Raw genomic sequence first — 16509 nt, 5'->3', positions numbered from 1 at the left:
TGTCTTGTTGTCCTGTCTTGTTGTCCTGACTTGATGTCCTGTCTTGTTGTCCTGTCTTTTTGTCCTGACTTGATGTCCTGTCCTGATATCCTGTCTTGTTGTCCTGACTTGTTGTCCTGTCATGATGTCCTGACTTGTTGTCCTGTCTTTTTGTCCTGACTTGATGTCCTGTCCTGATATCCTGTCTTGTTGTCCTGTCTTGTTGTCCTGACTTGTTGTCCTGTCATGATGCCCTGACTTGATGTCCTGTCTAGTTATCCTGTCTTGTTGTCCTGACTTGATGTCCTGTCTTGTTGTCCTGTCTTTTTGTCCTGACTTGATGTCCTGTCCTGATATCCTGTCTTGTTGTCCTGACTTGTTGTCCTGTCATGATGTCCTGACTTGATGTCCTGTCTTGTTCTCCTGTTTTGTTGTCCTGTCTTGTCCTGTCATGATGTCCTGTCTTGTTGTCCTGTCTTGTCATGTCTTGTTGTCCTGTTTTGTTGTCCTGTCTTGTTGTCCTGTCTTGTTGTCCTGACTTGATGTCCTGTCTTGTCCTGTCTTGTTGTCCTGACTTGATGTCCTGTCTTGTTGTCCTGTCTTGTCGTGTCTTGTTGTCCTGTCTTGTTGTCCTGTCTTGTTGTCCTGTCTTGTTGTCCTCTCCTGCTGTCCCGTCTTGTTGTCCCGTCTTGATCTCCTGATTTATCAAAGCACTAGCTTGTTCTGTTCCAGGCCGATAGAACATATTTGTATGTACCAGGCTTTATAGTGAACAAAGCAATCTAGTGTCTTGATGAAGAAGGTACACAGTTGTTATAATGTGTTTTACCTGCCAAGGTAATTACTATGGGACTTTATGGCCTCTTAGTGAAACGGAACCATATGATGGAACAGTTCTATACTTCAGCTATGGTCGCTGGGCAACATAGTTGATAAAGACAGCCAGTCTCTCTGTCTCCCCAATGATCTCTCTCTCTCTCTCTCTCTCTCTCTGTATCCCCAATGATCTCTCTCTCACTCTCTCTGTATCCCCAATGATCTCTCTCTCTCTCTCTCTCTCTCTCTCTCTCTCTCTATCCCCAATGATCTCTGTCTCTCTCTGTCTCTGTCTCTGTCTCTCTCTCTCTCTCTCTCTCTCTCTCTCTCTCTCTCTCTCTCTCTCTCTGTCTCTGTCTCTGTTTTCTCTCTCTCTCTCTGTCGCTGTCTATCTCTCTCTCTCTCTCTCTCTCACTCTCTCTCTGTATCCCCAATGATCTCTCTCTCTCTCTCTCTCTCCCTCTCTCTCTCTTTCTCTCTCTCTGTCTCTCTCTGTCTCTCTTTCTCTCTCTCTCTCTCTCTCTCTCTCTCTCTCTCTCTCTCTCTCTCTCTTTCTTTCTATATCTGTCTCTCTCGCTCTCTCTCTCTCTCTGTCTCGCTGTCTCTCTCTCTCTCTCTCTCTCGCTCCCTCTCTGTCTCTCTGTCTCTCTCGCTCTCTCTCTGTCTCTCTCTCTCTGTCTCTCTCTGTTTTCTCTCTCTCTCTCTCTCTCTCTCTCCCTCTCTCTTTCTCAGGTGAAAAGCTCTGTCTACAGACGAGGGTGCTCTGTAATTCTGTAAAGTAGGCGCAGACCCTTTGCTTGTCTATTTAAAGAAAGTTCATATATTTTATTCAGCATATAAAAAACATTTCAGCAGATGCCCAGGAATGGCCTAAATGTGAGGAAACGTATCTTAGACAAATGACACAGATCTGCCACATGGCCACAGTGTGTAAATAGGGAGATAGGAGGAAAGATAATATCAGCAGAGGTCAATTTTGACATTACTTGTTCATCAAACTATTTTGTCTGCTATTCAGACTTTATGTCACGACTTGCTCGAGCGGCGTTCGGCCGGCGGTCGGCGTGTCGCCGGTCTTCTAGCCATCGTCGATCCACTTTTAATTTTCCATTTGTTTTGTCTTGTTTTTCCACACACCTGGGTTCAATTCCCTCATTTATTTGTTGTGTATTTAACCCTCTGTTCCCCCCTCCCCATGTCTTTGTGTGGGAATGTTTATTGTCGTGAGCGCACAACAGGTTATTTTTGTGGCCATTTATCTTGTTGTTCTGGATGTCGTTGGTTTTGCTTAATAAATCTCCGGTTATCACCCAGTTCTGCTTTCCTGCGCCTGACTTCTCTGCCGCCAATTACGCACCCCGCTACACCTTATTGCCCACTGATGGAATAATGTGTGTAAAGAAGTGTTGCTAGATTGAGGTTATTGATTAACTATTGAACTGACTCTCAATAGAGAAGGACAGAAGTGTCTCTAGGAGGGAGGTTATTGATTAACTATTGAACTGACTCTCAATAGAGAAGGACAGAAGTGTCTCTAGGAGGGAGGTTATTGATTAACTGTTGAACTGACTCTCTATAGAGAAGAACAGAAGTGTTGCTAGATGGAGGGAGGTTATGATAAACTATTGAACTGACTCTCTATAGAGAAGAACAGAAGTGTTGCTAGATGGAGGGAGGTTATTGATTAACTATTGAACTGACTCTCTATAGAGAAGAACAGAAGTGTCTCTAGGAGGGAGGTTATTGATTAACTGTTGAACTGACTCTCTATAGAGAAGAACAGAAGTGTTGCTAGATGGAGGGAGGTTATTGATTAACTGTTAAACTGACTCTCTATAGAGAAGGACAGAAGTGTCTCTAGGAGGGAGGTTATTGATTAACTGTTGAACTGACTCTCTATAGAGAAGAACAGAAGTGTCTCTAGGAGGGAGGTTATTGATTAACTGTTGAACTGACTCTCTATAGAGAAGAACAGAAGTGTTGCTAGATGGAGGGAGGTTATTGATTAACTGTTGAACTGACTCTCTATAGAGAACGACAGAAGTGTCTCTAGGAGGAGGGAGGTTATTGATTAACTGTTGAACTGACTCTCTATAGAGAAGGACAGAAGTGTTTCTAGATGGAGGGAGGTTATTGATTAACTGTTGAACTGACTCTCTATAGAGAAGTACAGAAGTGTCTCTAGGAGGGAGATTATTGATTAACTGTTGAACTGACTCTCTATAGAGAAGAACAGAAGTGTCTCTAGGAGGGAGGTTATTGATTAACTGTTGAACTGACTCTCTATAGAGAAGGACAGAAGTGTCTCTAGGAGGGAGGTTATTGATTAACTGTTGAACTGACTCTCTATAGAGAAGGACAGAAGTGTCTCTAGATAGAGGGAGGTTATTGATTAACTGTTGAACTGACTCTCTATAGAGAAGAACAGAAGTGTTGCTAGATGGAGGTTATTGATTAACTGTTGAACTGACTCTCTATAGAGAAGGACAGAAGTGTCTCTAGATGGAGGTTATTGATTAACTGTTGAACTGACTCTCTATAGAGAAGTACATAATTGCCCAGGTGCTGTTTCAGTCGTCAGGAATGTCATTAATTTCAGGGTAGAACTGTAGAACTTGAAGTTCTAGATTCCAGATGTTTGTTCTGCGTTCCGGTTCTTTATCCCTCCTTTCACTGCTCTGCTCTTCCTCCCCAAGCTATTGTGTCAGGATTAGACCCTAAGCTCTCAGGTCACGCCAAGGTATGTGTATGTTTGTTGGTGTGTGTGTACGCGTGTGCGTGCGCTTGCATTTCTTAATAGCATATCCCGAGCTCCATGATCCTAATAAGGCCATTATACTTATGTTACTATAATAATCTGTTAATTTAATGGTTTTGATATCAGATCATGTCTTCAATTACCACTAACTAAAATCCCCTTTCATTATCCAGGTGAATATTGTTCTTATATAAGTCAGCAGTCACACAGGAGAAAAATACCATTGTGTGAACTCATGAAAGTACCAGTCCTGGATCACCCAGTTTGTGCCCTGGGCGATCATACTCCAAACCGCCCGTTAATGTCTTCTAAAATATTTTCTTCTGGCTCCGGATTAGTTTTCTGTTTTCGTTTCTCAAAACAAGTAGAACGGTAGCTTGAGGTAACTCTCCAAGCCTTGGATTGGCGCCGATCACATGACAGACAGACAGACAGACAGACAGACAGAGAGACAGACAGACAGACAGACAGACAGACAGACAGACAGACAGACAGACAGACAGGTTAAAAACATACAGGTGTGTGTACAGGTACCTGGAACTGTGACTCAGGTATCAACCACCACATCTAGTTAGCAAATTTCAAATGCCACTCCTCTCTTCCAAAGACACATATCTGACATCATGAGGACACACGGAATGGGCTTGTGACTCTGTACACATGAGGACACACGGAATGGGCTTGTGACACTGTACACATGAGGACACACGGAATGGGCTTGTGAATCTGTACATCATGAGGACACACGGAATGGGCTTGTGACTCTGTACATCATGAGGACACACGGAATGGGCTTGTGACTCTGTACACATGAGGACACACGGAATGGGCTTGTGAATCTGTACATCATGAGAACACACGGAATGGGCTTGTGACTCTGTACATCATGAGAACACACGGAATGGGCTTGTGACTCTGGTTGGTTACAGCTTGGATAACAACAGAGAGGAGACACGTATGTCTTGTAAAAACTGAAGAGAAGAGAAGAGACGAGACGAGACGAGAGGAGACGAGAGGAGAGTAGAGACAAGAGGAGACGAGAGGATAGTAGAGACAAGAGGAGACGAGAGGAGAGTAGAGACAAGAGGAGACGAGAGGAGAGTAGAGACAAGAGGAGACGAGAGGAGAAAAGAGGAGAGTAGAAACCAGAGGAGACGAGAGGAGAGGCGAGACGAGAGGAGAGTAGAGACGAGAGGAGAGTAGAGACGAGAGGAGACGAGAGGAGAGTAGAGATGAGAGGAGACGAGAGGAGAGTAGAGACGAGAGGAGACGAGAGGAGAGTAGAGACGAGAGGAGACGAGAGGAGTGTAGAGACGAGAGGAGACGAGAGGAGAGTAGAGATGAGAGGAGACAAGAGGAGAGTAGAAACGAGAGGAGAAAAGAGGAGGCGAGAGGAAAGGAGAGATGAGAGGAGAGGAAAGGAGAGAGGAGAGGAGAAATAGGAGAAAAGATACAAGAGGAGAGGAGAGGAGAAGTGAGGTGAGGAGAGGAGAGGAGAGGTGAGGTGAGGAGAGGAGAGGAGAGAGGAGAGAAGATACGAGAGGAAAGGAAAGGAGAGACTAGAGGAGAGGACAGGAGAGGAGAAATAGGAGAGAAGATACGAGAGGAGAGATGAGGAGAGTCGAGATGAGAGGAGAGGAGAAAGTGAAGAGAAAAGACAAGAGGAGAGAAATGAATGGAAGAGAAGAGAGGAGAGATGAGAAAATGTGACAGGTGCAGATCAATTCCACATGTCCAATTCAACAGTTCACAACCAATAGTCCAACAGTTTATAACCAATAGTCCAACAGTTTATAACCAATAGTCCAACAGTTTATAACCAATAGTCCAACAGTTTATAACCAATAGTCCAACAGTTATAACCAATAGTCCAACAGTTATAACCAATAGTCCAACAGTTATAACCAATAGTCCAGTCCAACAGTTTATAACCAATAGTCCAACAGTTTATAACCAATAGTCCAACAGTTTATAACCAATAGTCCAGTCCAACAGTTTATAACCAATAGTCCAGTCCAACAGTTTATTACCAATAGTCCAACAGTTATAACCAATAGTCCAACAGTTTATAACCAATAGTCCAACAGTTTATAACCAATAGTCCTGTCCAACAGTTTATAACCAATAGTCCAGCAGTTATAACCAATAGTCCAACAGTTATAACCAATAGTCCAACAGTTTATAACCAATAGTCCAGTCCAACAGTTTATAACCAATAGTCCAACTGTTTATAACCAATAGTCCAGCAGTTATAACCAATAGTCCAACAGTTTATAACCAATAGTCCAACAGTTTATTACCAATAGTTCAACAGTTTATAACCAATAGTCCAACAGTTTATAACCAATAGTCCAACAGTTATAACCAATAGTCCTGTCCAACAGTTTATAACCAATAGTCCAGTCCAACAGTTTATAACCAATAGTCCAACAGTTATAACCAATAGTCCAGTCCAACAGTTTATAACCAATAGTCCAACAGTTTACAACCAATAGTCCAGTCCAACAGTTTATAACCAATAGTCCAACAGTTTATAACCAATAGTCCAGTCCAACAGTTTATAACCAATAGTCCAGTCCAACAGTTTATAACCAATAGTCCAGTCCAACAGTTTATAACCAATGGTCCAGTCCAACAGTTTATAACCAATAGTCCTGTCCAAAAGTTTATAACCAATATTCAAAAAGTTTATAACCAATAGTCCAACAGTTATAACCAATAGTCCAGTCCAACAGTTTATAACCAATAGTCCTGTCCAACAGTTTATAACCAATAGTCCAACAGTTTATAACCAATAGTCCAGTCCAACAGTTATAACCAATAGTCCAGTCCAACAGTTATAACCAATAGTCCAACAGCTTATTACCAATAGTCCAGTCCAACAGTTTATAACCAATAGTCCAACAGTTTATAACCAATAGTCCAGTCCAACAGTTTATAACCAATAGTCCAGTCCAACAGTTTATAACCAATAGTCCTGTCCAACAGTTTATAACCAATAGTCCAACAGTTATAACCAATAGTCCAACAGTTATAACCAATAGTCCAACAGTTTATAACCAATAGTCCAACAGTTTATAACCAATAGTCCAACAGTTTATTACCAATAGTCCAGTCCAACAGTTTATAACCAATAGTCCAACAGTTTATAACCAATAGTCCAACAGTTATAACCAATAGTCCTGTCCAACAGTTTATAACCAATAGTCCAGTCCAACAGTTTATAACCAATAGTCCAACAGTTATAACCAATAGTCCAGTCCAACAGTTTATAACCAATAGTCCAACAGTTTACAACCAATAGTCCAGTCCAACAGTTTATAACCAATAGTCCAACAGTTTATAACCAATAGTCCAGTCCAACAGTTTATAACCAATAGTACAGTCCAACAGTTTATAACCAATAGTCCAGTCCAACAGTTTATAACCAATGGTCCAGTCCAACAGTTTATAACCAATAGTCCTGTCCAACAGTTTATAACCAATATTCAAAAAGTTTATAACCAATAGTCCAACAGTTATAACCAATAGTCCAGTCCAACAGTTTATAACCAATAGTCCAGTCCAACAGTTATAACCAATAGTCCAACAGCTTATAACCAATAGTCCAGTCCAACAGTTTATAACCAATAGTCCAGTCCAACAGTTTATAACCAATAGTCCTGTCCAACAGTTTATAACCAATAGTCCAACAGTTATAACCAATAGTCCAACAGTTATAACCAATAGTCCAACAGTTTATTACCACTAGTCCAACAGTTTATTACCAATAGTCCAGTCCAACAGTTTATAACCAATAGTCCAACAGTTATAACCAATAGTCCAACAGTTATAACCAATAGTCCAGTCCAACAGTTTATAACCAATAGTCCAACAGTTTATTACCAATAGTCCAGTCCAACAGTTTATAACCAATAGTCCAACAGTTATAACCAATAGTCCAGTCCAACAGTTTATAACCAATAGTCCAACAGTTTATAACCAAAGTCCAACAGTTTATTACCAATAGTCCAGTCCAACAGTTTATAACCAATAGTCCAACAGTTATAACCAATAGTCCAACAGTTATAACCAATAGTCCAGTCCAACAGTTTATAACCAATAGTCCAACAGTTTATTACCAATAGTCCAGTCCAACAGTTTATAACCAATAGTCCAGCAGTTATAACCAATAGTCCAACAGTTTATTACCAATAGTCCAACAGTTTATAACCAATAGTCCAACAGTTTATAACCAAAGTCCAACAGTTTATAACCAATAGTCCAAAAGTTTATAACCAATAGTCCAGTCCAACAGTTATAACCAATAGTCCAGTCCAACAGTTTATAACCAATTGTCCAACAGTTTATAACCAATAGTCCAGTCCAACAGTTTATAACCAATAGTCCAACAGTTATAACCAATAGTCCAACAGTTTATAACCAATAGTCCAACAGTTATAACCAATAGTCCAACAGTTTATAACCAATAGTCCAACAGTTTATAACCAAAAGTCCAACAGTTTATAACCAATAGTCCAACAGTTTATAACCAATAGTCCAGTCCAACAGTTATAACCAATAGTCCAACTGTTTATAACCAATAGTCCAACAGTTATAACCAATAGTCCAACAGTTTATAACCAATAGTCCAACAGTTTATAACCAATAGTCCAACAGTTTATAACCAATAGTCCAGTCCAACAGTTATAACCAATAGTCCAACTGTTTATAACCAATAGTCCAACAGTTATAACCAATAGTCCAACAGTTTATAACCAATAGTCCAACAGTTATAACCAATAGTCCAACAGTTATAACCAATAGTCCAACAGTTTATAACCAATAGTCCAGTCCAACAGTTTATAACCAATAGTCCAGTCCAACAGTTTATAACCAATAGTCCAGTCCAACAGTTTATCACCAATAGTCCTGTCCAACAGTTTATAACCAATAGTCCAACAGTTTATAACCAATAGTCCAGTCCAACAGTTTATTACCAGTAGTCCAGTCCAACAGTTTATCACCAATAGTCCAGTCCAACAGTTTATAACCAATAGTCCAACAGTTATAACCAATAGTCCAACAGTTTATAACCAATAGTCCAACAGTTATAACCAATAGTCCAACAGTTTATAACCAATAGTCCAACAGTTTATAACCAAAAGTCCAACAGTTTATAACCAATAGTACAGTCCAACAGTTTATCACCAATAGTCCTGTCCAACAGTTTATAACCAATAGTCCAGTCCAACAGTTTATCACCAATAGTCCTGTCCAACAGTTTATCACCAATAGTCCTGTCCAACAGTTTATAACCAATAGTCCAGTCCAACAGTTTATAACCAATAGTCCAGTCCAACAGTTTATAACCAATAGTCCAGTCCAACAGTTTATCACCAATAGTCCAGTCCAACAGTTTATAACCAATAGTCCAGTCCAACAGTTTATAACCAATAGTCCAGTCCAACAGTTTATAACCAATAGTCCAGTCCAACAGTTTATAACCAATAGTCCAGTCCAACAGTTTATAACCAATAGTCCAGTCCAACAGTTTATAACCAATAGTCCAGTCCAACAGTTTATAACCAGTAGTCCAGTCCAACAGTTTATTACCAATAGTCCAGTCCAACAGTTTATAACCAATAGTCCAGTCCAACAGTTTATTACCAATAGTCCAGTCCAACAGTTTATAACCAGTAGTCCAGTCCAACAGTTTATCACCAATAGTCCAGTCCAACAGTTTATCACCAATAGTCCTGTCCAACAGTTTATAACCAATAGTCCTGTCCAACAGTTTATCACCAATAGTCCAGTCCAACAGTTTATCACCAATAGTCCTGTCCAACAGTTTATCACCAATAGTCCTGTCCAACAGTTTATAACCAGTAGTCCAGTCCAACAGTTTATTACCAATAGTCCAGTCCAACAGTTTATCACCAATAGTCCAGTCCAACAGTTTATAACCAGTAGTCCAGTCCAACAGTTTATTACCAATAGTCCAGTCCAACAGTTTATTACCAATAGTCCAGTCCAACAGTTTATAACCAATAGTCCTGTCCAACAGTTTATCACCAATAGTCCAGTCCAACAGTTTATCACCAATAGTCCTGTCCAACAGTTATAACCAATAGTCCAGTCCAACAGTTATAACCAATAGTCCAGTCCAACAGTTTATAACCAATAGTCCAGTCCAACAGTTATAACCAATAGTCCAGTCCAACAGTTATAACCAATAGTCCAGTCCAACAGTTATAACCAATAGTCCAGTCCAACAGTTATAACCAATAGTCCAGTCCAACAGTTTATCACCAATAGTCCAGTCCAACAGTTTATCACCAATAGTCCTGTCCAACAGTTTATAACCAATAGTCCTGTCCAACAGTTTATCACCAATAGTCCAGTCCAACAGTTTATCACCAATAGTCCTGTCCAACAGTTATAACCAATAGTCCAGTCCAACAGTTATAACCAATAGTCCAGTCCAACAGTTTATAACCAATAGTCCAGTCCAACAGTTATAACCAATAGTCCAGTCCAACAGTTATAACCAATAGTCCAGTCCAACAGTTATAACCAATAGTCCAGTCCAACAGTTATAACCAATAGTCCAGTCCAACAGTTATAACCAATAGTCCAGTCCAACAGTTTATCACCAATAGTCCTGTCCAACAGTTATAACCAATAGTCCTGTCCAACAGTTTATCACCAATAGTCCTGTCCAACAGTTATAACCAATAGTCCTGTCCAACAGTTTATCACCAATAGTCCAGTCCAACAGTTATAACCAATAGTCCTGTCCAACAGTTTATCACCAATAGTCCTGTCCAACAGTCGCACCATCAAATGAACTGCGGGATGGAGAAGTTTTCTATCACGTTCATCATCAGCGTAGGTCAAAGGTTGCGAAAGCAGCGGTAGACGTGTTAAAATCCATGCAATCGCAAAGCACTGATCCACCAACAGGTCAATACTAGTGCACTATATAGGGAACAGGGTGCGATTTGGACCGTCCTCTCTGGATGGGTGCTATAATCTAATCTGAGCAGAAGTCCGGATGGATATCACATCCCCCCCCACATGTCATTGTAACCTCGGCTGGCTGGGTCAGTCCATTTGGGCCTTCCTCTCTGGATGGGTGCTATAATCTAATCTGAGCAGAAGTCCGGATGGATATCACATCCCCCCCCACATGTCATTGTAACCTCGGCTGGCTGGGTCAGTCCACTCTTAAGCTCTTAAAGACACTCTGCTAAGCCCCAGTAGAAAGCCTCTGGTGGGAAAAACACTCACTCTAATGCAGTGGAATAAGATAGAGGAAGCCACACTAAAACACTGTTTTGTGTGTGTGCCCTAAATGGCACCCTATTCCCTAAGTAGTGCACTACTTTTGGCCAGGGCCCTATAGGGGCAGTGCACTATGTAGAGAATAGGGTGCCATTTGAGATCCAGCCTGTTTGGTGAACTGACACACTAAATAATCACTGAACTGGTCTGGTGAACTGACACACTAAATAATCACTGAACTGGTCTGGTGAACTGACACACTAAATAATCACTGAACTGGTTTGGTGGACTGTGGATATTAAACACTCTTTAGGTTGTGTGTGTGTGTGTGTGTGTGTGTGTGTGTGTGTGTGTGTGTGTGTGTGTGTGTGTGTGTGTGTGTGTGTGTGTGTGTGTGTGTGTGTGTGTGTGTGTGTGTGAGTGACTGGGGTCTTTCATGGTAGAGGAGACTGAAGAGAGTGACTGGGATGTTTCATGGGAGAGACTGAAGAGAGTGACTGGGATGTTTCATGGTAGAGGAGACTGATGAGAGTGACTGGGATGTTTGATGGTAGAGACTGAAGAGAGTGACTGGGATGTTTCATGGTAGAGGAGACTGATGAGAGTGACTGGGATATTTCATGGTAGAGGAGACTGATGAGAGTGACTGGGATGTTTCATGGTAGAGACTGAAGAGAGTGACTGGGATGTTTCATGGTAGAGGAGACTGATGAGAGTGACTGGGATTTTTCATGGTAGAGACTGAAGAGAGTGACTAGGATGTTTCATGGTAGAGACTGATGAGAGTGACTGGGATGTTTCATGGTAGAGACTGAAGAGAGTGACTGGGATATTTCATGGTAGAGGACTGAAGAGAGTGACTGGGATGTTTCATGGTAGAGACTGAAGAGAGTGACTGGGGTCTTTCATGGTAGAGGAGACTGAAGAGAGTGACTGGGATGTTTCATGGGAGAGACTGAAGAGAGGGACTGGGATGTTTCATGATAGAGGAGACTGAAGAGAGTGACTGGGATGTTTCATGGTAGAGACTGTAGAGAGTGACTGGGATGTTTCATGGTAGAGGAGACTGATGAGAGTGACTGGGATGTTTCATGGTAGAGGAGACTGAAGAGAGTGACTGGGATGTTTCATGGTAGAGGAGACTGAAGAGAGTGACTGGGATGTTTCATGGTAGAGGAGACTGAAGAGAGTGACTGGGATGTTTCATGGTAGAGGAGACTGATGAGAGGACTGAGGAGTGATGAGAGGACTGAGGAGAGGTGAGAACTGAGGAAAGGAGAGAACAGAGGGGATGAGAGGACTGAGGGAAGGAGAAGAGAGAAGAGAAGAGGAGAGAATAGGGTAAGAAAGGATAGGAGAAGAGAGAAGAGGAGAGGAGCCGAGAGGAGAGGAGCCGAGAGAAGAGGTCAGGAGCCGAGAGGAGAGGTGAGGAGAGGAGAGGAGAGGAGCTGAGAGGAGAGGAGAGGAGCCGAGATTAGAGGAGAGGAGAGGTCAGGAGCCGAGAGGGGAGGAGTTTGATGCTTTTCCTTTCTGCAGGGTTTCTCTTGGAACCACCTTAGTAATTGCCACAGTCATTCCTTTGCTTGGCATTGTGACATCACTGGGGGAGGAGCCCATCTCAGCTTTCATTCTGCTTTACCTACAACATGCTGAACTTAGATTGAGTCAACAGTTTAATTTCGTCAAGGAGAAAAAAGAAACTGACATCTCAACAACGCCTGATATTATCTGTGGTGTTTGAGAGCGAGATAACTAATTTGTATTGAACATCTTGGAGGAATTTGAATTAAGTTGCACTTTAGATTGGGGGGGGGGGGGGGGGATCATACATTGTATTTGTCAAGGAGAAGAAAGAATCTGAAAAAATTCAGGAACGTTATTTGTCCGAGGCCTGCTGTTTGAACACAGATTGGTTGCACAACAGTGCCCTCTGTTGGTTAAATTGGGAACTACCTGGCTGGCATTGAGAGCTGCAATGCATCATCCCATTATTATCCAAGTTACTAGTCCCATGTTATTTACAGGAGAAGAGTCCTCCTTCCCCCCAGTCATCCAATCCTCCTGTAAACTAGTCCCATGTTATTTACAGGAGAACAGTCCTCCTTCCCCCCTGTCATCCAATCCTCCTGTAAACTAGTCCCATGTTATTTACAGGAGAACAGTCCTCCTTGCCCTTCATCCAATCCTCCTGTAAACTAGTCCCATGTTATTTACAGGAGAAGAGTCCTCCTTCCCCCCAGTCATCCAATCCTCCTGTAAACTAGTCCCATGTTATTTACAGGAGAACAGACCTCCTTCCCCCCTGTCATCCAATCCTCCTGTAAACTAGTCCCATGTTATTTACAGGAGAACAGACCTCCTTCCCCCCTGTCATCCAATCCTCCTGTAAACTAGTCCCATGTCATTTAAAGGAGAACAGACCTCCTTGCCCAGTGATGTAATCACACTGTCTTCAGGTTATGGTGATGATATAATTGCATAATATGACTCTGCTTCTCACAGCAGGATATAATAATATAATATATAATAATAATATAATATATAATAATAATATAATATATAATTATAATAATCCTGCAGCAACAGGAAACATGAATTATAATTTGGGATTATAATAAATGGACATTTTGTTTGTAGGTGTTGATACATGTTTCGTTCGGAGAAAATCAAGTCTGACATTTTTAAAAGTGGAAATGACAAAACTTGAGATCAGATCAGATCTGAATCATCAGAAGAAGCTGGTTTTGGAGAGGCTGGTTCCAGTTTCATCACTACTGGGCGATGTTAGTGTGATGTTTAGCTGACTGTCAAGGCCTCAAGTAACTCTTCTCTTTAGTTCACTGCCATCTGGTGGCCAGACATGGAATAGCTCAGACTTCTCCTCAAGGTCAATTAAATCAAGTTGATCTCTGAATGAGCTGCTCATTAATTAAAGTGAGTTCAGGTGTATTCAGATTTATCTGCATGATTGATTGTATGGAATCAATGATAGACCTGGATCTATTGATCTGTCTCTCTCTCTCTCTCTCTGTCTCTGTTTCTCTCGCTCTGTTTCTCTCTCTCTGTTTTTCTCTCTCTCTCTCTCTCTCTCTCTGTTTCTCTCTCTCTGTTTTTCTCTCTCTCTCTCTCTCTCTGTGTTTTTCTCTCTCTCTCTGTCTCTGTCTCTGTCTCTGTCTCTGTTTCTCTCTCTCTCTGTCTCTCTCTCTCTCTCTCTGTTTCTCTCTCTCTGTCTCTCTCTCTCTGTCTCTTTCACTCAGTTTAATTGCAATTCAATTTAAGGGGCTTTATTGTCTTGGGAAACATATGTTTACATTGCCAAAGCAAAAAACACAAGTTAAATAAACGATACAAATGTACAGTAAAAATGACACTCACAGAGAAGTGCTAAAATAAAGACATTTCAATTTTCATATTATGTCTATATACAGTGATGTGCAAATAGTTAAAGTACACAAGGGAAAATAAATATAACTATGGGTTGTATTTACAATGGTGTTTGTTCTTCACTGGTTTCCCTTTTCTCGTGGCAACAGGTCACAAATCTTGCTGCTGTGATGGCACACTGTGGAATTTCACCCAGTAGATATGGGAGTTTATCAAAATTGGATTTGTTTTTTCGAATTCTTTGTGGGTCTGTGTAATCTGAGGGAAATATGTCTCTCTAATATGGTCATACATTGGACAGGAGGTTAGGAAGTGCAGCTCAGTTTCATACTTAAAGCTTTCCTTAAGTTTGGGTCAGTCACAGTGGTCAGGTATAATTAGTGGGTATCGGACTAATTCGGCTCTGCTCTATTTGGTGTTCTACGTTGTACACGGAGGATATGTTTGCAGAATTCTGCATGCTGAGTCTCAATTTGGTGTTTGTCACATTTTGTGAAGTCTTGGTTGGTGAGCGGACCCCAGACCTCACAACCATAAACGGCAATGGGCTCTGTGACTGATTCAAGTATTTTTAGACAAATCCTAATCGGTATGTTGAATTTTATGTTCCTTTTGATGTCGTAAAAGGCCCCACTTGCCTTGTCTCTCAGATCGTTCACATGTGGAAGTTATCTCCATCTGCTTCTCTCTCTCTCTATCTCCATCTGCTTCTCTCTCTCTCTATCTCCATCTGCTTCTCTCTCTCTCTATCTCTCTCTCTCTCTCTCTCTCTCTCTCTCTCTCTCTCTCTCTCTCTCATAGCTTTGTGGAAGTTATCTCCATCTGCTTCTAACTCTCTCTATCTCTCTCTCTCTCTCTCTCTCTCTCTCTCTCTCTCTCTCTCTCTCTCTCTCTCTCATAGCTTTGTGGAAGTTATCTCCATCTGCTTCTCTCTCTCTCTCTCTCCATCTGATTCTCTCTCTCTCTCTCTCTCTCTCTCTCTCTCTCTCTCTCTCTCTCTCTCTCTCTCTCTCTCATAGCTTTGTGGAAGTTATCTGTGGTGCTGACGTTTAGGCCGAGGTACAGTTGAAGTCGGAGGTTTACATACACTTAGGATGGAGTCATTAAAACCTGTTTTTCAACCACTCTACAAATTTCTTGTTAATTAAACAAACTACAGTTTTGGCGAGTTGGTTAGGATATCTACTTTGTGCATGACACAAGTAATTTTTCCAACAATTGTTTATAGACAGATTATTTCACTGTATCACAATTCCAGTGGGTCAGAAGTTTACATACACTAAGTTGACTGTGCCTTTAAACAGCTTGGAAAATTCCAGAAAATGATGTCATGCTTTAGAAGCTTCCGATAGGCTAATTGACATCATTCGAGTCAATTGGATGTGTACCTGTGGATATATTTCAAGGCCTACCTTCAAACTCAGTGCCTCTTTGCTTGACATCATGGGAAAATCTAAAGAAATCAGCCAAGACCTCAGCAAAAAAATTGTAGACCTCCACAAGTCTGGTGCGTCCTTGGGAGCAAATTCCAAACGCCTGAAGGTACCACATTCATCGGTACAAACAATAGTACACAAGTATAAACACCATGGGACCACACAGCCATCATACCACTCAGGAAGGAGATGCGTTCTGTCTCCTAGAGATTAGCGTTGTTTGGTGCGAAAAGTGCAAATCCATCCCAGAACAGCAGCAAAGGACCTTGTGAAGATGCTGGAGGAAACAGGTACAAAAGTATCTATATACACAGTAAAACGAGTCCTATATCGACATAACCTGAAAGGCCGCTCAGCAAGGGAGAAGCCACTGCTCCAAAACCGCCATAAAAAAGCCAGACTACGGTTTACAACTGCACATGGGGACAAAGATCACACTTTTGCACATGGGGACAAAGATCACACTTTTTGGAGAAATGCCCTCTGGTCTGATGAAACTGTTTGGCCATAATGACCATCGTTATGTTTGGAGGAAAAAGGGGGGGCTTGCAAGCTGAAGAACACCATCCCAACCGTGAAGCACAGAGGTGACAGCATCATATTGTGGGGGTGCTTTGCTGCAGGAGGGGCTGGTGCTCTTCACAAAATAGATGGCGTCACGAGGATGGAAAATTATGTGGATATATTGCAGCAACATCTCAAGACATCAGTCAGGAAGTTGAAGCTTGGTCGTAAATGGGTCTTCCAAATGGACAATGACGCCAAGCATACTTTCAAAGTTGTGGCAAAATGGCTTAAGGACAACAAAGTCAAGGTATTGGAGTGGCCATCACTAAGCCCTGACCTCAATCCTATAGAACATTTGTGGGC

Source organism: Oncorhynchus clarkii, chromosome 18 (assembly GCF_045791955.1).
Source record: "Oncorhynchus clarkii lewisi isolate Uvic-CL-2024 chromosome 18, UVic_Ocla_1.0, whole genome shotgun sequence".
Classification (NCBI taxonomy): Eukaryota; Metazoa; Chordata; class Actinopteri; order Salmoniformes; family Salmonidae; genus Oncorhynchus; species Oncorhynchus clarkii.
The sequence above is the reverse complement of the archived record's forward strand: the minus strand, read 5'-3'. Positions refer to the sequence as shown.